The 26,012-nt window shown below is 41.7% G+C and overlaps 1 non-coding gene and 1 pseudogene across 1 annotated transcript; one reads left to right on the top strand and one right to left on the bottom strand.

Moving 5' to 3' along the window:
* Nucleotides 1-510: 510 nt before the first annotated feature.
* LOC148197505 (uncharacterized) lies at nt 511-26,012 on the bottom strand (annotated as a pseudogene).
* Nucleotides 25,141-25,248, top strand: LOC148197506 (small nucleolar RNA R71). The gene has a single exon (XR_015780014.1). It is a non-coding gene; the product is annotated as a small nucleolar RNA R71 (small nucleolar RNA).

Raw genomic sequence — 26,012 nt, 5'->3', positions numbered from 1 at the left:
TGGGGAATTGGTGAACGGACGCTGGGAAACGAGGCTGAAAGACGAGCGCTCGTTGTGGACGAGCGTTCGTTAGGGAGATGGTGAACGCGTTGAGAAACGAGGCTGAAGGACGAGCGCTCGTAGGGGGACGAGCGGACGCTGGGAAACGAGGCTGAAGGACGAGCGCTCGTTGGGGAACGAGCGTTCGTTGGGGAATTGGTGAACGGACGCTGGGAAACGAGGCTGAAAGACGAGCGTTCGTTGTGGACGAGCGTTCGTTAGGGAGATGGTGAACGTACGTTGAGAAAATGAGGCTGGATGACGAACGTTCGTTATGGACGAGCGTTCGTTGGGAAGATGTGGCAAATTGATAACGAACGCTCGTTATGGACGAGCGTTCGTTGTGAAGATGAGAGAAATTGGTGACGCACGCTCGAAAAAGGCCAAAAACGTGCGTTCATTATGGGCTTGGCCCACCCGGGTGATTTCTAACCTAGAATTCCCTTAGGGGTTCTACCTTCCCATTCTCATTCACTCACTCACGCCGTTTCTCTCAGATGAGACCAATGTCTCCTTCTCTCTGACCAAAAGGAGTTGCTCCTCCACGCACTGCAACGTCGACACCGTTGCCTCCACCGAAGTTGGCCGCCGCAAGCCACGAGCCAGGGCGTCGCCGTCAAGGTCGTTGCCGGTGACCACCCCGATCTCTCCCTCTTTTTCCACCGTCACCACGGTCGGACCTACCACTACCGGAGGTTATGCCGAAAAACGTTTGGGATTTTAGAAGTTTTGATCTGCTGTTGTGGTGGGCTTTATGGTGAGGAAGAAGATGAAGGCATGGAGCTGGTGAGAAGAAAGCGGTTTAAAGGCTCGACTTTATGCGGGTGTTTGGAGATGAAGATGAGTTATCAGTGAAGGCAACCATGGAAGCTTACCGAGACCGTGCTGGGGGGGTTTTGAGTTTTTAATCTGATATTGTAATGTGCTTATGCTTTTGGTTTTTTTTTTCTGTATATGCCTATTCAAATCCTTTGCTTTGCTGGTGGTTTGGCAATGAGCGGCTTTGCTGATAATTGCTTTTGGTTGTGGTTTGGTTAGAATGCTTGAGAGGATATGAAAGGGGATGACAATGCAAAGGTCCAGTGGTGGATTAGCGTTTTGCAGGTGAAAGAAATTGGGGATGGTGTTGAAATCACTGGGGAAGGCCGAGGGGTTTGGCTGGATATTGATTTGGTCTCTTTTGTTTGCTTATTATTTTTTTTTTAGTACAAGGAGGATCAGGAACAAGGCAATCAGGAGGATGAAACTGAAGATATTAGTGGCAAAGTCGTACATGGGAGGTCACATGGTGAATATGGGAGGGTGATTGTGCGTGGAAGGATGACGACGGACGGGAATATTCATACATCCCAACCACTTAAACAGAGCAACATCACAATATAATGCAGTATGACTACGCAAGTGAACGGGGAAACAAGGCGTGCTTACCTCTAGGAGCTCCACTGGCCGCTGTTAGCTACGTGAATCCGGTGACTTCTCCTCTTCTTCCAAGCTGGTTTCCGCGTCTTTTTTGCAGGTGCCAAAAGTGGTGAGTGCCCTCTAGAAGCCCTCACCAATGATGATCGAAGATGAAGGTCTCCGAGACAGTGTCCAATCCTCCTCTCCTTTCTCTCCAAAACCAGAATCATCCGTCCCCCCTCTCTCTCTCCATCTGTTTTTGATCATTTCTCTGTGCCAAAAATCCTTGTACTGACTTCCTACGCACCCAAATCGCGTCTGCCACCCTGCTCTCTACCAAAACTTGCCTTGTCCTTGACTGACCCAAAACCAGTTTGTCCCCTCGCAGCAGAAAACCGTTTTCCTCCATCGTGTCCCCTCCTTTTTGCTAATTTGTCCTTTTCTCATTTTTTTTGATTCATTTCAGTTTTCATTTTTTATTTATTTATATATATATATATTTTTTTAATTTAATTTTATTTTAAAACCTTTTAACTAATAATAATTATGAAAAGATAAAAATTTAAGAAAAATAAGAATTAAAATTAAAACGAAGAATTAAAAGAAAATAAAAATAAATAATAAATAAATAAATAAAAGGAAAAAAAAGTAAAATAAATAAAAGAGATAGAATAAAAACAAAATAAGCAATAAAGAAAAAGGGTAATAAAAACAATAAGATAAAATAAATAGAACTAAAAAAGAAATAGGTAAATGAATAATAAAAAGGTTAAATATGTGACAACCAAAATGCAATGAAACTATAAAAATAATCCGGACGAAATTGGGTATTGACAGCTGCCCCTCTTTACTTAGATTTTACTAGATAATATGACAATGTAATGTCTTCATATTATTTAGTAAAAGATAAGTAAAGATAGAAATACTAATTTCGTCTGGATTTCTAAGGAAGCAAAATGAATACAAAACATAAGTTAAACAAATCGATGAAGAATGTGAGATTGCAACATAAACGATCATTGCCGAGCAGAGGGGCCCAAAATCAAAGAAAAACTAGAGGCGCCAGACAAGACTGGGCTTAAAACGTTGAACCAAAACCATGCTTGAGGGGAATGAGGTGTACAAACCTCGTGGAGGGTGTACAAACCCTGAACGAATGATGTGAGGTGTACTAACCTCGTGGAGGGTGTACAAACCCTGTGGATGAATGATATGAGGTGTACTAACCTCGCGGAGGGTGTACAAACCCTGAACAAACGATGTGGGGTGTACTAACCTCTTGGAGGGTGTACAAACCCTGTGGATGAATGATGTGAGGTGTACTAACCTCTTGGAGAGTGTACAAACCCTGTGGATGAATGCTATGAGGTGTACTAACCTCGTGGAGGGTGTACAAACCCTATGGATGACTGTGTGTGAGGTGTACTAACCTCTTGGAGGGTGTACAAACCCTGTGGATGAATGATATGAGGTGTACTAACCTCGTGGAGGGTGTACAAACCCTATGAATGAATGAAATGAGGATCAATAGGCTCGACAAAGGCCTTGAGGTGTGCTATCGAAGAAACAACTCTGGGATTCAGATTTTTTTTGAAGAAACATTGGTAAATACTGAGCAAAACATTAGAGAGATTTAGATATAAAGGTCTGCTAACCTTTTTCACCACTTCATTTTCCCTTTACGGATTTTTGAACAATTTTCTTTGCTTTCTATGAAATGATGTTATGTTATGATGGTGCATGAATGCATATGAGCCAGTGGTTTCGTTCCCTTCTTTTGCTCTCGCTTTCTCTATCTTGCACCTTTTTCTTCTTTTTTTTTTTGTGAAAATTCTATGCTTGGAATTCGTTGTCAATGTTGACGTCAAACGCGATGTACGTTCGAAATGCATTCAATCAAAATAATGTCAAGAAGCAGTGGGTTCTTTGATGAAAGGAAGAGAACGTAACTAGGGGTTCAAATTCCCTCTAGCACTAGCTTGAACCTGAAAAGGTGCGGGAGATGAGTATGAAAGGTGGATGGTTGAATGATTACTTGTGGGTAACGTTAGCATTTGAAGGGTTGCCCCAACTTTGTTGCGTATAGTAAACTTGATTTGGAGAGGGGGAAAGGTTCGGGTAGGAAGGATTGCCCCAATTTGGCGATTCTTGATTGACGGGGAGACTTCACATTTTTTTGTCTTTGCTCTCTTTTCTTTTTCGATGTTTTTATTTTCTTTCCTTCTTTTTTTTTTCTTTTCTTTTGAGTGATTGTGTCATTCACCACATCATTTCGTTTCAGGGTTAAAATCGTGAGAAAGATTAGGACAAACAGTCTTCAGTCAGCGTGGACTTTTATTGGCTTGTACCGTGGCCAAAGGTCAAAGGGTTTTGAAAGAAATGGATGATGAAGGCTCAAATAAGTGTTTGGCGGTTAAATTGTTTCAACAAGAATCATTTGCAAGGTATCGAGTCAACTATCCTTAAAGATCTGAAACTTCGGGCATCCTTTTATTTTCATTGCTGTTTTTTTCTTTCTTTTCTTCCCCTTTTGGGTCGCTTGCTTCGTTGTCTCTGTTGTGTACTTCTTTGAGACTTTATATATTTTTTAGTTCTTTTTCCTTCTTCATTTTTTTTTAGAAATCCCCTCCTTGATTTCGGATGCCCTTGATGTACCCTTTAGGTTGACATCGATGTGCTAATAATGATTCTTGTCGGGGGTGATGAAAACAAATATAATTTATGGCTCAAAAGGGGTGCAATTGGATAAACTTCTTTTAACGTTTGGATAAAGAAAAGATGGCCACACGTCACTCTGAATCTTTGCTTACCTTACTTTCTCGCGACCTTAGCCCTGGAATAAAACTCGGTAGTGGTTGACACATTGACTTCATTGTTTTTTTCTTTCTTTTTTTTTTTATTATTATTTTTTTTTTATCTCTTTTTTTTTTATCTCCCAATCAACAGATCGTTGGGGATGTGTACCATGATGAACACTGCCCCAGTATTGTATTCATGACAACCCTTTGTTTTAATGGGAAATGAAAAGGTTGAGGGTTCAAGTAGTATGAATGCAGATGCTCTAGCTGGAAAAGAACGATGGTTACCCCCGAAACCTTGCATCAGGAGAAGACCCAACTTTGGTATTTTCAAAATTTATTTTGCTTTTGCTTTTCGAAAACACTACGCCCTTGACAACCTCATTGACAACGAATTCAACATGTGTCTTTTCTTTTGCTTTCTTTCTTTTTTTTTTTTTTTTTTTTTTTTTTTTTTCTTACCTTTTTTACGACACCCACCAGGACCGAGCTAAGCCGACTGAATACCCGTGATGCTTTTATTGACATTTGTTCAATTATTTTCGTTTTCATTCCTCTTTATTTACCTAAACAGCTCAGCGCGACATGCAATAATTTCAGAAAGTATGAACAAAAATTTAATATGCGGTATTTATTGAACGAAATAACACAGATTACAAGAATTTAAAAGACAATGTTAATATTCGCTAACGACAACCCCTATCACAGAATCATCATACATAGAACTTTTTGACCGCATCAGAATTAACCGGTAACGGTAATTCCTCCCCATCCATCCTTGTGAGAATTAGTGCCCCACCAGAGAATGCTTTCTTCACCACGAACGGCCCTTCATAGTTTGGGGTCCACTTGCCTCGATGATCTTTTTGGATGGGCAAAATCCTCTTCAACACCAGTTCGCCCTCATGAAACTCTCTTGGGTGCACCCTCTTGTCAAACGCTTTTTTCATTCTCCTTTGATACAGCTGTCCATGACACACTGCTGTTAACCTTTTCTCTTCGATAAGGTTGAGTTGGTCGAATCGGGTTTGAACCCACTCAGCTTCCTCTAACTTAGTTTCCATTAACACGCGTAAGGAGGGAATTTCGACCTCAAATGGAAGTACCGCTTCCATCCCATACACTAGCGAGAACGGCGTGGCCCCAGTTGATGTTCGTACTGATGTGCGGTATCCGTGCAGAGCGAAAGGAAGCATTTCGTGCCAGTCCTTGTAGGTGACCACCATCTTCTGCACAATCTTCTTGATGTTCTTGTTAGCAGCCTCTACTGCCCCATTCATCTTTGGACGATAAGGAGAGGAATTATGGTGGTGAATTTTGAATTCCTCACATAAATCCGCCATCATCTGATTGTTCAGGTTGGTAGCGTTATCAGTGATGATCTTGTTAGGTAGCCCATACCTACAGATCAACTCCTTCCTTATGAATCTAACCACAACCTTTCTAGTCACGTTGGCATACGAAGCAGCCTCAACCCACTTGGTGAAATAGTCGATTGCGACTAGTATGAAGCGATGTCCATTTGACGCTTTTGGTTCTATAGCTCCGATGACATCTATTCCCCACATCGAAAATGGCCATGGTGCAGACAACACGTTCAGAGTAGTGGGTGGCACATTGATATTATCTGCATATATCTGACATTTCTCACACTTTCTCACGTGTATGCAACAATCGTTTTCCATGGTCAACCAGAAGTAACCAGCTCTTAAGATCTTCCTGGCCATCGAATGTCCATTCATGTGTGTACCAAATGTACCTTCGTGCACTTCTTTCAATATCAACTCGGCTTCCTTTGCATCCACACATCTGAGGAGAACCATGTCATGGTTTCTCTTGTATAAAACATCCCCACTTAAGATGAAACTGCCGGCCAACCTTCTTAGTGCTCTTTTATCGTTTTCAGACGCATCCTCAGGGTATTCTCGGGTTTTAAGATAACGCTTGATATCAAAGTACCAAGGCTTACCGTCTAACTCCTCCTCGATGACGTGGCAATATGCGGGCTCTGCATGGCTTTTCATTTTGATTTTTGGTAATTCTGCATCTTGATCAACCTCAAACATTGACGACAAGGTGGCCAGTGAGTCTGCTAATTGATTATCTTCTCGAGGTATATGGTTAAATGTGATGGAATCGAAATACTCCATTAATCCCCTGATGTAAGCTTGGTAGGGAATTAATTTTGTATCCCTAGTTTCCCATTCTCCTTTCAGTTGATGGATGACCAAAGCCGAATCTCCATACACATCCAGAATTTTTGCCTTAGACTCAATTGCTGCTCGAATACCCATAGCACAGGCTTCATATTCAGCGATGTTATTTGTGCAGCTAAAACACAACCTTGCCGTCATTGGTATATACTGACGGTCTGGGGAGATAAGCACTGCCCCTATTCCATGCCCCATCACATTCGAGGCTCCGTCGAATAACACCGTCCACGCTTTTTCGTTTCGGTCTTCTTTGTTCTCTTCGAATAGAGCCATGATATCCTCATCAGGAAATTCAGGTTGCATTGGTTGATAATCACAAAGGGGTTGATGAGCCAGGTATTCTGCTAGTGCGCTACCCTTGACAGATTTTTGAGTGACATATACGATGTCATACTCTGACAATAGCATCTGCCATCGAGCTATCCTTCCAGTAAGAGCAGGCTTTTCAAAAATATACTTGATAGGATCCATCTTGGATATCAACCATGTGGAATGACTCAACATGTATTGCCTTAAACGATGAGCGGCCCACGCCAATGCGCAGCAAGTCCGCTCTAACGATGAATATCGTTGTTCGCAGTCTGTGAACTTCTTGCTCAAGTAATATATAGCGTGCTCTCTTTTGCCATCCTCATCATGCTGACCCAACACACAACCCATTGACTTGTCCAATACAGTCAAATACAAAATGAGTGGCCTTCCTGGTTCTGGTGGACGTAATACAGGAGGGTTTTGTAAGTATTGTTTGACTCTCTCAAAAGCGGCCTGACAATCCTCATTCCACACCACAGCCTGATTCTTTCGTAACAACTTGAACAGTGGTTCACAAGTAGCAGTTAAGTGGGAGATGAATCTAGCAATGTAATTCAATCTTCCCAAAAACCCTCGAACTTCTTTTTCCGTTTTAGGCGCAGGCATCTCCATTATCGCTCGCACTTTGTCTGGATCCACCTCTATCCCCCTCTGGCTGACAATAAAGCCCAACAATTTCCCAGATTTCACTCCAAATGTACATTTGGCGGGATTCAGCCTAAGCTTATACTTCCTCAATCTCTCGAATAACTTTCTCAAGTTGAGGACGTGTTCTTCTTCTGATTCGGACTTCGCGATCATGTCGTCCACATAAACTTCAATCTCCTTGTGCATCATATCATGGAAAAGTGCCACCATCGCCCTTTGATATGTTGCCCCAGCATTCTTGAGTCCAAAAGACATCACTTTATAACAAAACGTGCCCCACAATGTAATAAAAGTAGTCTTTTCCATATCTTCTGGCGCCATCTTGATCTGGTTATACCCCGAAAAACCATCCATGAACGAAAACAGTGAATACTTGGCTGTATTATCAACCAGGGTGTCGATGTGTGGTAATGGGAAATTGTCCTTTGGGCTTGCGCGATTCAAATCTCGATAATCGACACACATCCGAACTTTACCATCCTTCTTAGGCACCGGTACAATGTTTGCTACCCATTCTGGGTATCTCGCCACAGCTAGAAACCCTGCATCGAATTGCTTCTGTACCTCCTCCTTGATCTTCAAGGACATTTCCGGTTTCATCCTTCTTAGCTTTTGCTTTACCGGTGGGCATTCCGGCTTGAGTGGGAGCTTGTGTTGTACAATATCTGTATCGAGGCCTGGCATGTCATTGTAAGACCAAGCAAACACATCCCTGAACTCCCTCAATAAGTCACACAATTTTTCTTTCACTTCTGCTTTCATGGCTGTACCGATCTTCACCTCCTTTACCTCATCCCCATTCCCTAAATTGAGTACTTCAACATCTTCCTGGTGAGGTTTCATCTCCTTACACTCTTGTTCCACTAGTCTCAACAGTTCAGGAGGGGGTTCCGGGTCATCATCACAACCATCTTCCGTATTATTGACGGGGCGCCCAAAATCAGGAATATCAACATAATTACTTTCAAAACATTCATTGTCATATCTGCATTATTTGAGTTTATGAAAAGGAAATAAATAAACGAAAAACGACGAGGAATGCAAAATGATGATAAAACACAAACAAACACACTTTGATTATCGCGCTGAGCATAACAAACTAAAAGCGTCAACCCGTAAGTCATGAATCCTAAAGCCCCGGGTAAAGCTATAGGATTAATTAAAGTTATTACATCTTATTCAAATTAAGCATCACGGGCAAATCCAGCATCTCCCAGTTGTCGAGTCGTGCATCCGGGGAGCAGGCCCACACGAAACTGGAACCTTCCGATCCATCTTCATCTCCCACAGCTGCTATGTGGCCAGTGTTAACCCAACCAGCACTGCGAAAGCTCTCCTTGAGGTCACAGATACGAATTCTTCCCACTTTGGGCTCCCGTCTTTCCATCCGAGCCAGACTGCGCTCCCTCCTTTCTTCTATCAGCCTTCTCCTATCCTCCTTGGTGGGCTTGTATCCCAGGCCATACCTATTCTTGTTCTCGACGACCTCCAGAGGGAACGCTCGCCCCTGTCCATACCTACCCAAACCTTTCCCATGCATGTAACCTTCTTTTAACATGACTTTGGCCATCATGATAGAAGCACGCGACAGATGTGGACTGATCGCGAATGGCTCCACGTAGGTGTTTCCCACGATCTCCAGAGATTGGAAAGTTGCCTCGAGAGCTTCCTCGGCTACTTCAATATAACGGGAGGATGATGGTCCGCTCACAAGGAGGTCCTCCTCTCCTGATACTATCACCAGCTTATCTCCCATAACATATTTCAGCTTTTGGTGTAGTGTGGAAGGCACAACTCCTGCAGAATGGATCCACGGGCGACCCAACAAACAGCTATAAGCCGGGAGGATATCCATAACTTGAAAGGTCACTTGAAAGACACAAGGACCGACTTGAACGGGCAATTCAATTTCTCCCATCACTACCCTTTTACTGCCGTCAAATGCCCTCACAATCATAGAGCTCGGCTTCATATGCATTCCATCACGGGGGAGCTTCTCCAATGTCGATTTTGGCATGACGTTCAGAGAGGAGCCATTGTCCACCAAGACACGCGCTATAACGTGATCCAGGCATTTCACAGAGACATGAAGAGCCTTGTTATGCCCTCTCCCCTCAGTGGGTATCTCCTCATCAGTAAAGGTGAGGTAATTATTAGCGACGATGTTGCCAACAATGCCCTCGAACTTGTTCAGAGAAATACCTTGTTCCACATGAGCCTCACTGAGTATCTTCATCAACAACTTTCGGTGCGAGGCAGAGTGCATGAGTAATTCTAGCAAGGAGATCCGGGCAGGCATGCGATTCAACTGTTCCACCACTTTGTACTCACTCTGTTGTATGAACTTTAGGAATTCACCAACTTCTTCTTCAGATATTTCCCTCTTCTCCTCTGTGTTGGGGGTTTCCTCGGCCTCCACGTTCTTCCCCCTCAAGAACTCCTTTGCTTTTGCAGCCATTGATGCTTCCCTATCATTGGTTCTTTCTCTCGCCAATTCTGGTGGTGTAAAGATTCGACCACTTCTGGTCATTCCACCAATGCCTGATATGTTTTCCACAGTCGGATTTGCATATTCTCCCTCGTCTAATGCAGTTGCCCCATATCTCCATGGGACGGCTTTCTCGTTCTTATAAGGGAAAGGAGTTGGCACTCGGATGACCACAGACGGATTTCCTTCAGTTACCAGTGCAGGGGTGGTTCTAGTAAAATGGATCACCAAAGGTTCGGGTAGAGTCACATCAGATTCTCCACCAATTTGTGCAAATACTTCTTCCTCTCTGACCTTGCGGCACACTTGCATCAGATTTCTATCAAGTAAGTCTTGTAGAAAAATCTCGAATTCCATACATTCCTCAATAGAGTGCCCGGCCTCCGGATGGAGTGCGCACGCTATACCCAGATCATAATCGCCCTTCACTAGGCCCTTCTTCAACAAAGCTTCAAAGATAAACCTCTTAGAACTTCGGATTTCGCCCACATCTCTTATCAGATCATGGTTTCCAACCTCGACGGCGTTCGTCGAGGAACTCCCGTGCCCGGACAATGGATTAGTATTGACGTTGGGCTGGTCCTCTTGAAACTTTAACCAACCCGAATCTATCAGAGCCTGAACTTTGTATTTGAGAGCCATACATCCTTCGGTCGAGTGGCCAACGCCTCCTGCATGATAACTACACCTGGCATTCGCGTCATAACCCCTAGGATACGGCGGCTGTACAGGCTTCATCGGACAAATGGCGACCAGACCCTTTTTGACTAGGTTAGGTAACAATTCAGTGTAGGTCATAGGGATTGGGGTGAACCTAACAAATTGATTTCCCCTTGGGTTGTTGTTGTGACCCACATTCAGATTTGGGCCCATGTTTGCGACCGGTCTTGCAGCTTCGGTTGGGATACGCTGCGGTGGATAATACGCTTGTTGTTGTTGAGGCCTGGCTTGGTGAACAAACGTGGTGTTAGCAGCATAAGGAGGTGGGTTTAAGTATGGTCGATAATTAGGATTGGGAGCTCGTCCTCTCCACGCAGGCATTACCGACGCAACATGTACCTCCCCCTCTTTTTTCTTCCCCTGATTGAAGCTGGGCTTTTTGTAGTTTGTAGCTGCAGGTGGGCCATATGCTATCTTCCCGTTTTTCAATCCAATTTCTATCCTCTCACCAATGATGATGGTGTCAGCAAAATTGACAGATACATTCCCAACCATATGCTCATAAAATGGCGGCTGGAGTGTGTTTACGAACATCGACACCATCTCTTTGTCAAACAACGGCGGCTCAACTTGCGCAGCCAACTCTCTCCATCGTTGGGCATACTCTTTGAAAGTTTCATTGTCCTTTTTTGTCATATTCTGCAGCTGCAGACGGTCTGGAGCAACATGAGTATTGTATACATATTGTTTTACGAAGGCGTCGGCTAGATCCGCCCAACAACGAATTCGGTATGGCTCCAGGTGGGTGTACCAGTTCAATGCCACCCCAGCCTTCAGCTGTTTCACCTCTTCACTTTCTGGGGCTTGGGATGTTCCTTCACTCGCCGATTGATCATTGATGGGCTTGAAAGGCAACTTGACTTCTCTTACCCTCTCCAGAATCCAGGTATGATAACTAACCCTGCTATCCATCACTCCACTCCTCAGGTCCTTCTCTGTTCGCACCACATTTTCCCAGGCACTTCTGACTCTCCTCAACATTTCAGTACAATGTCCGTCCTCATAGTAGATGAAGAAGGCTGTGAGATAATCTGGTGAAGGCGCTCCCTTCATAGGATATCCGAACTGTCTTTGGACCAAAATAGGGTTGTAGTTAATACAATACCTAGCACCTATGAGAGGTATGTTAGGGAAGTTGCCACAGTGATGGATAGATGGTTTAGTCTCAAGCCAAGGAAGGCGCCATTTTACGTTTCCCTCTCTCAAACCGGCAAAGAAAAGAGCCCACCCATTACCTCCTTGATGCGACAGATTCTCAGGTGAACTTCTAACATCGACTACCCCCTTAAATACTCGTGCCGTCATCCACGCATATAACGCCGACAAACAACAAAGAATCCTCTTCCCTTTTCTCTCTTGGCAAAAACTCATAGTCCCATACACATCTGCGAGGACTGCTGTTACGGGGTTTTCTGATCTCGTCTTTTTTGCCACGAAGACATCAATAGCAGTGTAATCTACAAAGTCTTCCAGCTCGAGAGTCAGGCCATTTAATTAGATGCGCGAATTTGACATGATTTTTCTTTGTGTTTTTCTTCCCCTGTTGTCTTTTCTTTATCTGTGTCTGATAGTTGGAATAACTGCATGTGAATTGTTGAATATGGAACCCTAGGGTAGAAAACATCTGCCTGGGAATATTTTCTGGTTGTTTTGCAGGTGAGGGTTTGGGTATGCATTGCATTCTCCCTTCACACACACACACTTTCAGCATATCATGAGTGGGGCCCTATACCCGGGTCTGAGCGTAGCTTAGAATTAGAGGAGTTGTGTAGCGGTGTCATTCTGGGATGTACTTCCTGTCTGGCTATCGTGAGAACTCCAACTAGAGTTTGTTCTCTTCACTTGTGTCTCCTCATCTAGTTGATTACTCGACTGTTGTGGAGATGCTATGAAGGGAGCCATAGCTCTAGTGACCATTGACCTCTAGGTTCAGGAGACCATCCTTGTGAAATTGCATGTACTTGACATCGAATCCAAGCCATTGAACCTTTATTAGGGCACAAAGGGAGAAACGTGTATTCTTGTAATCCTCACGCTGTTCGTTCTCTTTCAATGGGTGTTTTTCTTAGCAAGCTTTTGTATCTATCCCATGCATGCCCCAGTGATTCTTCCATGCCTTGCCTAAATGAAGAAATCTCTTGCTTGCCTTTTGTCACCTTTTATTGTGGAAAGTACTTGTTTAAAAACTTTGTTACCACTGCTTCCTACTCTGTGAAACTTCCTTCTGGGAAAGAATTCAACCAAAGTTTAGCATTGCCTCCCAATGAGAAAGGAAACAAACTAAGTTTGATCGCTTCATCTGGCACCCCATTAATCTTCACTGTATTGCAAATCTCATTGAATGTAGTGAGGTGCTCATATGGGCTTTCATGAGATAACCCATTAAATTGGTTGCTTTTCACCAGTTGGATCAGTGCTGGTTTGACCTCCATATTAGCTGCATTGACTCTAGGTCTAGCTATACTGTTAAAGTGCTGAGGTCCAGCTATATATGTGTAATCAGCAAGAGTTCTTCTAACATTGTTGTTCTCCATATTTTCTATGCTATTGTCAGAACCTTGTGGTGATGGTTGCAACAGAGTTTCCGGAGGAGGGAAAAGTTCTCTAGATGTTCGGATTCTTCTCCTCCGTCTACTCTCGTCTAAACCTTCAAGCAGAGGTTCTGTTGTTTTCTTGCTCCTAGTTCGAATTGCCTCCTGCATACACAAGAACACAAAACCCTAGAATATTTGGTTAGTACAAAAAGATATAAGAGAAGATAAAAACAGAAAACAGAAAAATACAAATAAAAACAGAAAATAAAATAAAATAAAATCTAATCTAATCAAATAAAATAAAATCAAATCAAATAAAAACCGAAAAATAAAAAACAGAAATTAAAAACAGAAATTCAAAATTAAAGTCAAAGATAATGAATAATCACACAAATTAACCAGTTAAACCACGAGTCCCCGGCAACGGCGCCAAAAACTTGATGGACAAATTTATGATCACCAAAATATGATGTCACAAACTTGTTTAACAATTGGCAAGTATGACCGAATCGTTTCAAGTAATAAACTCGGTAAGACCAAGTATCGTTCTGCCAAAGGACTCACGGCCTAGTTTAGTTATGTGATTTGTTGATTAGCTAAGACTTAATAACAAAATAATTGGATTTTACTATGCAAAAGACGAAAATAAACATGTATGCATGAGGTTGATCAATGGCTAAAACAAAAGACAGACACTTTCAATGAAATATATTGATGAATATGTTGTTGGGGGTCAATTTCATCTTATCCACTCTCATATATTTTAGGAATTCAACATTCAAGTAATCAATTTTAATGCCACTCTCTAAATTACCTTTCAAGAAGGCTTCTCCCTAATTACGAGTTCATACGATTCCTAATAATTAGTTTTTTTAGCACAGGAGCTTAAGGCAACCAATATACTATTGGGAGAAATTCCCCGGATCAACAAAACCAATAATCATGCATTGAATGAGTTAAACAAAGCAAGCATTAGGCAAAGAGGAAAAACCCTAACTAATGATGAAGGAAAGCATAAATCTTAGATTAAGATGCAAGCACAAATTCCATATATGAGAGCTTCAAAAGATTACATTGATTCCCCAACAAACATACAAGGTTTAGTTCACCATATTCATGGTGAACCTAGATGAACAATAATGAAAGAATGAAAGAGATAGAAAAACCCGAGAAAGAGAAGAGGAGAGTTGTCACCATCTCCCAGTCTACCCCAAGGGGTGGAAGAGAAAGTATCTGCTTCGTTTCTGCCAAAGATACCTGATGGACAAATTTATGAACACCAAAATATGATGTCACAAACTTGTTTTTCAATCGGCAAGTATGACCGAATCGTTCAAGTAATAAACTTTGTAAGACCAAGTATCGTTCTTCCCAACGGACTCACGGCCTAGTTTAGTTGTGTGGTTTCTTGATTAGCTAAGACTTAAAAACGAAATATTTGGATTTTTATATGCAAAAGACGAAAATTAAATATGTATGCATGAAGTTTTGATCAATGGCAAAAAGCAAAAGATAAACACTTTCAATGAAATATATGTATGAATATGTTGTTGGGGGTCAATTTCATCTTATCCACTCTCATATATTTTAGGAATTCAACATTCAAATCATCATTGTTAATGCCACTCTCTAAAATACCTTTCAAGAAGGCTTCTCCCTAATCACGAGTTCATACAATTCCTAGCATTCCTAATGATCAGTTCATAAGTGCAGGAGCTTAATGACAACCAATATAATATTGGGAGAAATTCCCCGGATCTAGACTTCCCCGTACGCGCCCGTATCGACAAAACCAATAATCATGCATCGAATGAGTTAAACAATGCAAGCATTAAGCAAAGAGGAAAAACCCTAACTAATGATGAAAGAAAGCATAAGTCTTAATTAAAAGATGTAAAAACAGATTCCATATATGAGAGCTTCAAAAGATTACATTGATTCCCCAACAAACATACAAGGTTTAGTTCACCATATTCATGGTGAACCTAGATGAACAATAATGAAAGAATGAAAGAGATAGAAAAACCCGAGAAAGAGAAAAGGAGAGCTGTCACCATCTCCCAATCTACCCCAAGGGGTGGAAGAGAGAGTGTTTGCTTCCTTTCTGCCAAAGATACCTAACCCTAGGAAACCCTAAAGCTTAAATACCATTCGTAACTTACAAAAACTTAGGTCCAAGCCCATTAAAGTGCCGCTCAGCGGTAAATTACCGCTCAGCGGTAAATTACCGCTCAGCGGTAAGTGCGTGTCTTGTTTTCTCCCCTCAGCGGCCATTTTGCCCCTCAGCGGATCTCCCGTGAGTGCCTGAGTGCCGCTCAGCGGTAAACTGTCGCTGAGCGGTAACTTCGGCTTCTCCTTTTGCACTTTTTGATGTCCTTTCTGATTTCATCTCTCTCCTTTTCACTTCTTTCACCAAATTCACCTTAAAACCTGCACAAAAACACTGAAATCAAGCATAAACCTGTCCAGCTCTCTTATTTCTAAAAATATGAAGAAAAGCATGATTTCAAGCTAGTTTCTAAGTATAAAGGTTGCTTTTAGTATCAATTTTAAGCATGAAAATAACAGTTTTTCAACTGTTATCACAACCCCAAACTTAGAACTTTGCTTGTCCTCAAGCAAACAAGATGTAACTCAATCTTCAACCAATTCTTATGATGGTTCACTCATTCAATAATCCTCTTTTTCAAGATAAGTAACAACTTCACTCAAACTTATGACCAAGAGTTCAATCAAGATGTGCACATGCTTTGGTGTTCACAAAGTCATTTAAATTCCAACAAATGCTATTTTTTTCATGAATGATCAATCAATTAAGCATGGATGTTCATGTGTTCATGGAATATTTCCTCACTAGGTAAAGTATTTCACTCACACACAAGTGTATAAGAGGTAATCACTCATTCACTCTACTATCACAATGTCACATGAATCAACTTTGCCTTTCATTTTACCATAATCAAAAACATTCACAAGCATGCATCATCACAAGGACTTTTCAATGGCTTATAATGTGGCTGGGCTAACAAGAAAATTGGTTTTTCTGGATCACAAAATCCTTGAGTTAAAAGAATCATAACAACACAAATTTTCTTATTCTTCCCAACTTGCCTTTGCATTCGCATTGAGCTTTGCTTCTTTTTCTTTTCTTTTCTTTTTCTTTGCATATTCTTATCTTTTTTAGCTCTTAACTCAATGCTTTTCCTTTTTCATGTTTTCCCAACAACCCCAAACTTGAACATTTAACAATACCACACAAGATCTTCTACTTAACTTAAGGTAAAGATTTTCAATCAAGGGTTTTCAGTGTATGTTCAAAGCTAAAGGTTCAAAGGATGGAACACAAAGTGTTCTCTTTTAGTGGGCTAACTTTATGAATTTGGCCAATAAAAAAAAGTTCCAACAAACGGCCTTGATCATATGATGCAATACAAGCAATTGATTCAATCATAGAAAAACCTGGGCAAAATCATTCATGCTTTCAAAGCAATAGCATTCAACAATAACAACTCTGGAGCTCAAAACCTCACATATAAGCTCATTCACATTTGACATACACATCCTGCTTAATTTCACAATCACAATCATGATATCCTGCATTTGTTCACAAAGCTTGTGAATCACTTGTATAAGCATTTTAATGTGCACATCATCTCAACATCAATCAATCAATAAACATCATCAAGCATTACTTATCAAACAATCACAGTTAATAGCAAACCATCATAACAAACCAGGTGTTCAATAGAGTACATCAAACCCTAATCTAAAAACAAAAACAAATAAGTTTAGAAAACTTAAACCACAAAAGCATAATCATATGATAGCATTTATCAGTAAATGCTATCTCAGCTCCTCATCAGTCTGAGCTGTCCTCTGTATCTTCTTCTTCTTCCTCATCTTCAGCATCTTCAAATGCATCATCATCAGGTTCATCTTCTTCCATCTCTCTAGCTGAAGCTTTAGCTGCTCCAGCTCCTCCTCCATGCACTGGTTCCTCTGGCCAAGCTACCACATTATGGAATTCATCCATAGTCCACCTGTGAGCTGGAGGTGTATCATACATCCCCACAATCATCTCAGCAGTAGCCACCTGCCCTTTGTGAATGGACTGCAACTGAGCACCTATAAGAGACATATACATGTCCCTCATCTGGAATGGTTCTGCTTCATGTGTATCAGCAGATGTCTGGCTCTGTGCTGGCCCTCTCTCTCTACGAGCCCGGCGTGGTGGAACTGGCTGAGCTGTATCCTCACCTCCACAGTACTGTCTGTAATAGGCCTCATCAATAGCTTTTCTTGGCCTCTCAAATGCTGGAGCAGAAGTGTCCACCCTAGCTATCTTGCAAAGGTGCGTGATCAAAGAAGGATGTCCTAGTGGTGCTTTGTTGTTTGAAGTATTGGCGCACACACTAATCTCATCAGCTATCACCTGCCCAGTATTAACATTCAAGTTTCTGATAGCACAGTAGATGAAGAATGCCCTGCTGAGAGTAATATCTGACACATGTGAACATGGCTGAATGTTGGCATGAGAAAACGCCATCCAATACTTTGCAAGAGGAGTCAAATCCGTCCTCCTAATGTTAACCACTGAGCCAGATCTATTCCTTTGGAAGTGTCCTCCAGGTATACACAATACTCTCTCCACATCCTCATAATCAGCACCTTCCTCCATGCAAAGAGCAAACTGGCACTGCTCACCAGCCCATACAGTGTCCAGGAAGTTATTAATAGAATCAGGATCATACCTGATAGCATGGCCTCTGACATAGCCCAAATAATTCTCAGCTGGATAATCACCAATCTTCTTTGCATTGGTGTAAAATTCCTTTACCACAACTATGTTGGCAGGTGCAGGATAAGTGGCTAGCTTTCCCCAGTCATTCCCTAAAACTTACTCTCCAAATTGAGGAGCAAAGTTAGGTATCATTCCAACCTTTCTCTCCATCAGAAGTCTCCTGTCCTGAACCACTTTAAAGTGCTTCTCATGTTTCCTAGAGAGGAACCTGCTAGAGTGGGGTTGCTCTGGTTCCTTTTCCTTTCTCTTGGTTGCCATGGTTTTCAATCTTTTTCCTGAGGAGGATGCCATTCCTACATTCAAAACACAAATACAAAACCACAGAACATGATGTTAATCATTAGTAAAACACAGAACACAACTCCTTTCGAAGCTAAACCACCGCTGAGGGCCAGAATTTCCCCTCAGCGCCACCAGTGCCACATTCCAGATCACAAAAAATCAGAAAAGCCAAATCTGGCAGAGTGCCGCTCAGCGGCAATTTACCCCTCAGCGGTAACTCTGCAGATTTTTGAAAATCTTGCTTTAAAGCTGTCCTAACTCCACCCAAATGCAACTTTCAGTTTTCCAGTTCATAATCATGCAGTTTAATCGGTTCAAACATCAAATATATCATCAAATCATGCATAGAAATCAAAACCCCTAAATATTCATGCTTTGACAATCACATTCAAATTCAAGAACCCTAGAATGAACAAAATGCATTTTACTTACTTGGGTGGAGATACTAGATGCAATAAGAATGCTTCCAAGCTAAGATACTCTCTTCCAACCCCAAACTTGAATGGAACACTAGCGAGCAAGTGAGTGGAAGAGAAATTTTCAAGAGGAAAGAATGAAAAGATGTGGAAAACCTTGGAAAACGTATGTGGAAGTGTTTGTGCAGAGAAGAGCCTGGATAGAAAACCTAAAACGCAGCTTGGGGTATAAAAATACCCTAATGGGCTCGGGTCCCGCTAAGGGGAAACTAAAGCCCATCTGCGAGAGTACCGCTCAGCGGCACTTTCGTGATGTGCTCTTCTCCTTCTTTTCTTAACCTACGTGCCTCCCATACATGCCCCTCACTGGTTCCCTGCAATTCAATATTTAAAATGCTTATGCAAACCCTAACTAAAATAAACAAACAGAAATATTCAATCAACTAGGTTGCCTCCCAGGTAGCGCTTGTTTAACGTCACGAGCCTGACCCAAAATCCACCAACACCCTTCAGTAGGTGCAAAATTTTCTTACCAACACCCATCAGTAGGTGTTACAACCCTAGTATCCTTCAGTAGATACTTAACCATCTAGCATCCTTCAGTAGATGCTATCTCCAACAAAATATTTACAAAAATAATGTTCACAAATTAAAAATTACAAAACCAAATCAAAAGTCTTTAAATCCACTGGGTTGCCTCCCAGCAAGCGCTCTTTTAACGTCATTAGCTTGACCCAATAAAATTCAAGTTCCATCTTCTTTATAGTTGATGTTGTCATTCCACCAACTCCTCAGCTATTTCCTCTGAACTGTCTTGGTCCTTCTAGAATATGGAGACTCTATCTCTATCATCTCCTTCTCTTTAAAGCCTTTCACAACCCACAACTTGTTCTTGATTCTTACAGGTGTGCCAAGTTTGAGTCTTCTTTTCTCCCAGTCACTAGGAATTTTTTTCTCCTCTTCCAGTCTCTTCTTCCTTGGGTACCTGAAACAACAAACAATGGTTACCTGCAACCTTGAGATTTTCATCTTTACAGCTAGTCATGGGTGCATCTCGAAATGCAGCTTTATAACTAGCCTCTTCCTCCTTTGCTTGCGTCTCATCTTTGAAGACGTCTATAACCACTCTCTCCTCCCTGTCCTGGAGCACCACTATACCTTCATTTACATCAATGATAGCCCTGGCCGTTTTCATAAACGGTCTTCCAAGTATGATAGGTATTTTCTCTGTCTCCATCTTCATCACCACAAAGTCTGCCAAGAACTGAAGATTGCCAACACAAACTATAATGTCCTCTACAATCCCACATGGCTCCTTTGAAGATCCATCGGCCATTACTATTTTAACCTTTGCAGGTTTCACTTTAACATTGCCGATTTGCTCCAGTAAAGAGTAAGGTATCAAGTTAACACTTGAACCTAAATCAAGGAGAGCTTTCTTTACCTTTTTCTTCCCTATGGTACAAGGGATAGAAAAACTACCTGGATCTAATGCTTTAGGAGGGAATGACTCTTTTTTAACAGTTATACATGTTTTTGCTTTATCACCTCTACGTCTTTTCTTTGTAGTAATATTCTCATCAGATTTTGTGTAAACTGTGATTTTCTGTAGAATCTGCTCCCAAGGTGCATCATTATCCAACATCTTGAATAGTTCTGTGAAATCCAATTGTTTCTCTTGATTTATTGGAAAAGGAAAAATATTTTCGCTCTCTATTTCTCTTCTTTCTTCTGGTTCTCCTTCTTCTAACTCAATTATCTCTTCAATCACACTCTTTACCACCTTGCACTCTTCTCTGGGGTTAACCTCAGTCTTAGCCCCAAAATTTCTATTTGGTCTTTCTTCCAATTGCTTGGTAATCTGACCCATTTGAATCTCCAAATTCTTTATAGCAGCTTCAGTGCTCTTTTGAGAAGACTCAGTTTTCTGTATGACTTGCTGAAGAGTTTCTTCCAACCTTGTTGATCTTTCATTAAGCATAGATAACTGTTGCCAAAAGGTTGGTTGCTGCTGCTGCTTATTATATTAATTAGCTTGCCCAGTTTGTCCTTGACCAATGCTTGGATGTGGTTTCCACCCTTGATTGTAATTCCCTTGACGGTATGGAAATTGATTAGCCATGAAATTAACATCCTCCACGGCTTCCACTGGAAAAGCACATTGACCATTGATATGGTCACCTCCACATAATTCGCACAACTGGGTTTGTACCTGTGCAGCAGTTTTTAACTCTTTAGGTAATTGTGCAAGAGTTTTAGTCAGAGTCTCCAGCTGTTGAGTTAGAATTTTATTTTGAGCTAGCAAGGCATCATGTGTTTGTAATTGAAGAACCCCTTTTTGTTGCATAGGAGCTCCTCTCTCACTGTACAGCTCATTATCACTAGTAGCCATGTTGTCAATGATTTCTATAGCTTCCTCTGGAGTTTTCCATTTGATATTTCCTCCTGTTGAGGCGTCAAGCATCATCTTGGTTTGTGAACCAAGACCTCCAAGGAAAGTTAAGACTACTTCCTGTTCTTCAAAGCCATGCGTGGGTGTTTTTCTTAGCAGACTTTTGTATCTATCCCATGCATGCCCCAGTGATTCTTCCATGCCCTGCTTAAATGAAGATATCTCTTGCTTTCCTTTTGTCACCTTTGATTGTGGAAAGTACTTGTTCAAAAACTTTGTTACCACTGCTTCCCACTCTGTGAAACTTCCTTCTGGGAAAGAATTCAACCAAAGCTTAGCATTGCCTCCCAATGAGAAAGGAAACAAACTAAGTTTGATCGCTTCATCTGGCACCCCATTAATTTTGACTGTGTTGCAAATTTCATTGAATGTAGTAAGGTGCTCATATGGGCTTTCATGAGATAACCATTAAATTGGTTACTTTTCACCAGTTGGATCAGTGCTGGTTTGACCTCCATGTTAGCTGCATTGACTCTTGGTCTAGCTATGCTGTTAACGTGCTGAGGTCTAGCTATATTGGTGTAATCAGCAAGAGTTCTTCTGATATTATTGTTCTCCATATTTTCTGTGCTATGAACAGAACCTTGTGGTGATGGTTGCAACAGAGTTTCCGGAGGAGGAAAAAGTTCTCTAGATGTTCGGATTCTTCTCCTCCGTCTAGTGTCTTCTAATCCTTCAAGCAGAGGTTCTGTTGTTTTCTTGCTCCTAGTTCGAATTGCATCCTCCATACACAAGAACACAAAACCCTAGAAAAGATTTGGTTAGCACAAAAAGATATAGGAGAAGATAAAAACAGAAAACAGAAAATCAAATAAAATAAAAACCGAAAAAATAAAACAGAAAATAAAAACAGAAATTCAAAATTAAAGTCAAAGATAATCAATAATCACACAAATTAACCAGTTAAACCACGAGTCCCCGGCAGCGGCGCCAAAAACTTGATGGACAAATTTATGAACACCAAATTATGATGTCACAAACTTGTTTTTCAATCGGCAAGTGTGACCGAATCGTTCAAGTAATAAACTTGGTAAGACCAAGTATCGTTCTTCCCAAAGGACTCACGGCCTAGTTTAGTTGTGTGGTTTCTTGATTAGCTAAGACTTAAAGACGAAATATTTAGATTTTTATATGCAAAAGACGAAAATTAAATATGTATGCATGAAGTTTTGATCAATGGCAAAAAGCAAAAGATAAACACTTTCAATGAAATATATGTATGAATATGTTGTTGGGGGTCAATTTCATCTTATCCACTCTCATATATTTTAGGAATTCAACATTCAAATCATCATTGTTAATGCCACTCTCTAAAGTACCTTTCAAGAAGGCTTCTCCCTAATCACGAGTTCATACAATTCCTAGCATTCCTAATGATCAGTTCATAAGTACAGGAGCTTAACGACAACCAATATAATATTGGGAGAATTTCCCCGGATCTAGACTTCCCCGTACGCGCCCGTATCGACAAAACCAATAATCATGCATCGAATGAGTTAAACAATGCAAGCATTACGCAAAGAGGAAAAACCCTAACTAATGATGAAAGAAAGCATAGGTCTTAATTAAAAGATGTAAAAACAGATTCCATATATGAGAGCTTCAAAAGATTACATTGATTCCCCAACAAACATACAGAGTTTAGTTCACCATATTCATGGTGAACCTAGATGAATTACAATGAAAGAATGAAAGATAAAACCCTAAAAAGGTGAAGAGGAAGCCTCAACATCCAAGATCCTCCTTCAAAGGGGTGGAAGAGAGAGTGTTTGCTTCGTTCCAGCCAAAGATACAAACCCTAGGAAACCCTAAAGCTTATATATTATTCGTAAATTACAGAAAATTAGGTCCAAGCCCATTAAAGTGCCGCTCAGCGGTAAAATACCGCTCAGCGGTAAGTGCGTGTCACGTTTCTTCCCCTCAGCGGCCATTTTGCCCCTCATCGGTCCTCCCGTGAGCTCCTGAGTGTCGCTCAGCGGTAAACTGCCGCTGAGCGGTGACTTGAGCTTCTCCTTTTGCACTTTTTGATGTCTTTTCTGATTCCATATCTCTCCTTCTTCACTTCTTTCACCAAATTCACCTTCAAACCTGCACAAAAACACTGAAATCAAGCATAAACCTGTCCAGCTCTCTTATTTTTGAAAATATGAAGAAAAGCATGATTTGAAGCTAGTTTCTAAGTATAAAGGTTGCTTTTAGTATCAAATTCATCAATAATGTCATCCAATGCATCGATCCTAAACAGAGAATGGTCCTCAGCTGGAAATTTCATTGCATCAAGGATATTAAAATGAACAACAGTATCAGCAAATTCCATAGACAAAGTTCCAGCATACACATCAATCTTAGTTCGGGCAGTTTTCAAGAATGGCCTGCCTAAGATAATGGGAGCGGATCCATGAGAGAATCCCTCCTCCATTTCCAAAACATAAAAGTCAGCAGGAAAAATCAATTCACCAACCCTAACCAAGACATCCTCTATGAAACCTGTTGGGTGGGTAACACTCCTATTGGCCAACTGAATGACCACACCGTGGTTTGCAAAGGACCAAGAGACAAAGATGCATATATAGACAAAGGCATGACATTAACAGAAGCACCCAAATCAAGCATGGAATTCTCAAATTTATTGTTTCCAATCACACAAGGAATGCAAAATATACCTGGGTCCTTGCACTTTTCAGGAATGTGCGGGACCGACTTACCAATAAGCGCAGATACATTCCTTCCCATGCTAATCCTCTCATTGCCCTTCATCTTCCTCTTGTGTGTGCACAGCTCCTTCAAGAATTTGGCATACTTCGGTATCTGCTTGATGGCATCGAGTAGAGGTATGTTCACCTCTACCTTCCTGAAGGTCTCCAGAATTTCCCTATCCACCTCTTCCATCTTTTTGCTAGAAAGTGCCCGTGAAGGGAATGGAAGAGGGATAGGTCGGTCAACCAATGGAGAAGGTGCGGCAGCGGTGGTGGTGGAAAAGGGAGAAGATCCACCTGAAGAAGAACCACCGGTTGGAGAAGAAGATCCACCCACCTCAAATGCTCTGCGTGAACCATCATGGTCGTCCTGTCTAGGACAAGTGGCAGGCACGGGTGTAGGTGTAGAAGCGGGCTCTGAAGGCACAACAATCTGCTTCCCTGATCTGAGGGTTATGGCACTTACATTCCTTGGATTCTGCACAGTCTGGGATGGCAACTTATCAGAATTCTAAGACTGCGCCTGGTTTATCTGAGTAGCCATCTGACCCATCTGGTTAGTGAGACTCTGTATGGAAGCTCTAGTCTCCTGCTGAAATTGCATGTTATCTTTCTGAAACTGCAGGTTTTGCATAGTCATTTGTCTCACTAACTCTTCTAATGAAGGTTCAGACGAAGTGGAAGGGTGGGTAGCTGGTTGGGCAGGTGCCTCTTGCTGCTGCTGTTGTTGTTGCCTCTGGTGTTGTTGCATAGGTGGAGGCACATATCTGTTAGGTGCTCCAGCATTCTGGAAAGGTGGCGCCTACTGCTGATGCTCTAGCGTATTGTTCCATCTAAGATTGGGGTGATTCCTCCACCCTGGGTTGTACCTGTTGCTGGACAAGTCATGATTTTGCTATTGTGGCTGCCTGTTGTTGTAGATGTTCGTAGCATAAGCCTGAGGCGCATCAAAGGCAACAGGGTGCTGCAAAGAAGGACAGGCATCTGTATAGTAGTCACTGGAAGGACAAATAGCACATAGTCGTGCAACAGATGTAGATGGAGCTGTAGATCTCTGGTTGGTAGTCAACTGTGTCACCAACTTCGCAAGAGAGTCAATCTTGCCTTCTAACTTGGTTTCAACAGCTGATAAAGACTGGGCAAGAACATCATGTATGCCCCTCACCACAATGGCATCATTCCTGGTGCTAAACTGTTGGGAGTTGGAGGTCATCTTCTCAATCAATTGCCTGGCCTCAGCAGGTGTGGTGTCTCCAAGAGCTCCACCACTGGCAGCATCAATCATACCTCGATCCATGTTGTTCAAACCCTCATAGAAATATTGGATAAGGAGTTGTTCAGGTATCTGATGGTGGGGACAGCTAGCACAAAGTGTCTTGAATCTCTCCCAATACTCATACAAGCTCTCTCCACCAAGCTGCCTAATCCCAGTTATGTCTTTTCTGATAGTTGTGGTCCAGGATGCTGGGAAACATTTCTCCAAGAACAGCCTCTTCAAATCATCCCAGCTAGTGACGGATCTAGGCGCCAAACCATACAACCAATCCTTAGCAACACTTTACAATGAATGAAGGAATGCCTTCAAGAAGATGTGCTCTTCAGGAACATCATGTGGTTTCATAGTGGAACAGACAATGTGGAATTCCTTCAAATGCTTATGTGGACTCTCACCTGCAAGACCATGAAACTTGGGCAACAAATGGATCAGTCCAGTCTTGAGAACAAATGGAACATCCTCATCAGGATATTGGATGCACAAGCTTTCAATATCGAAATCAGGTGCAGCCATCTCCCTGAAAGTCCTCTCACGAGGTGGAGGTTGTGCCATATTGTTCTAAGTGTGAAAAACAACAGAATCAGAATCAGAATCAAGTGTAGATGCAACAAATGCAGTAGAGGCATTATGCACAAAGTACTCAACAGAGGGATGCACAGTATCTAATGGAGCAGACTCAAAAACAGACTCTAAAGACAAATTCCTAGAATGCCTAATTAACCTATGAAACGTCCTATCAATCTTAGGATTAAAGGGTGGTATGAATCCAGGATTTCCTCTAGTCATGCACTAAATCACAACACCCTGTAATCATGAAACAATAGCACAAAAAATTCAAACCACAAAAATCAACACAAGATAGCAAAACGACACTATCACAAACACAACACAACACAAATCACACAACACAGACACAAGACTCAAAACTGAACCGTTGGT

This window comes from Vigna umbellata, chromosome 5, assembly GCF_029865625.1.
Source record: "Vigna umbellata cultivar VRB3 chromosome 5, Vumbellata_1.0, whole genome shotgun sequence".
In the NCBI taxonomy this organism is placed as follows: Eukaryota; Viridiplantae; Streptophyta; class Magnoliopsida; order Fabales; family Fabaceae; genus Vigna; species Vigna umbellata.
This window is presented reverse-complemented; position numbering and strand designations above follow the sequence as displayed.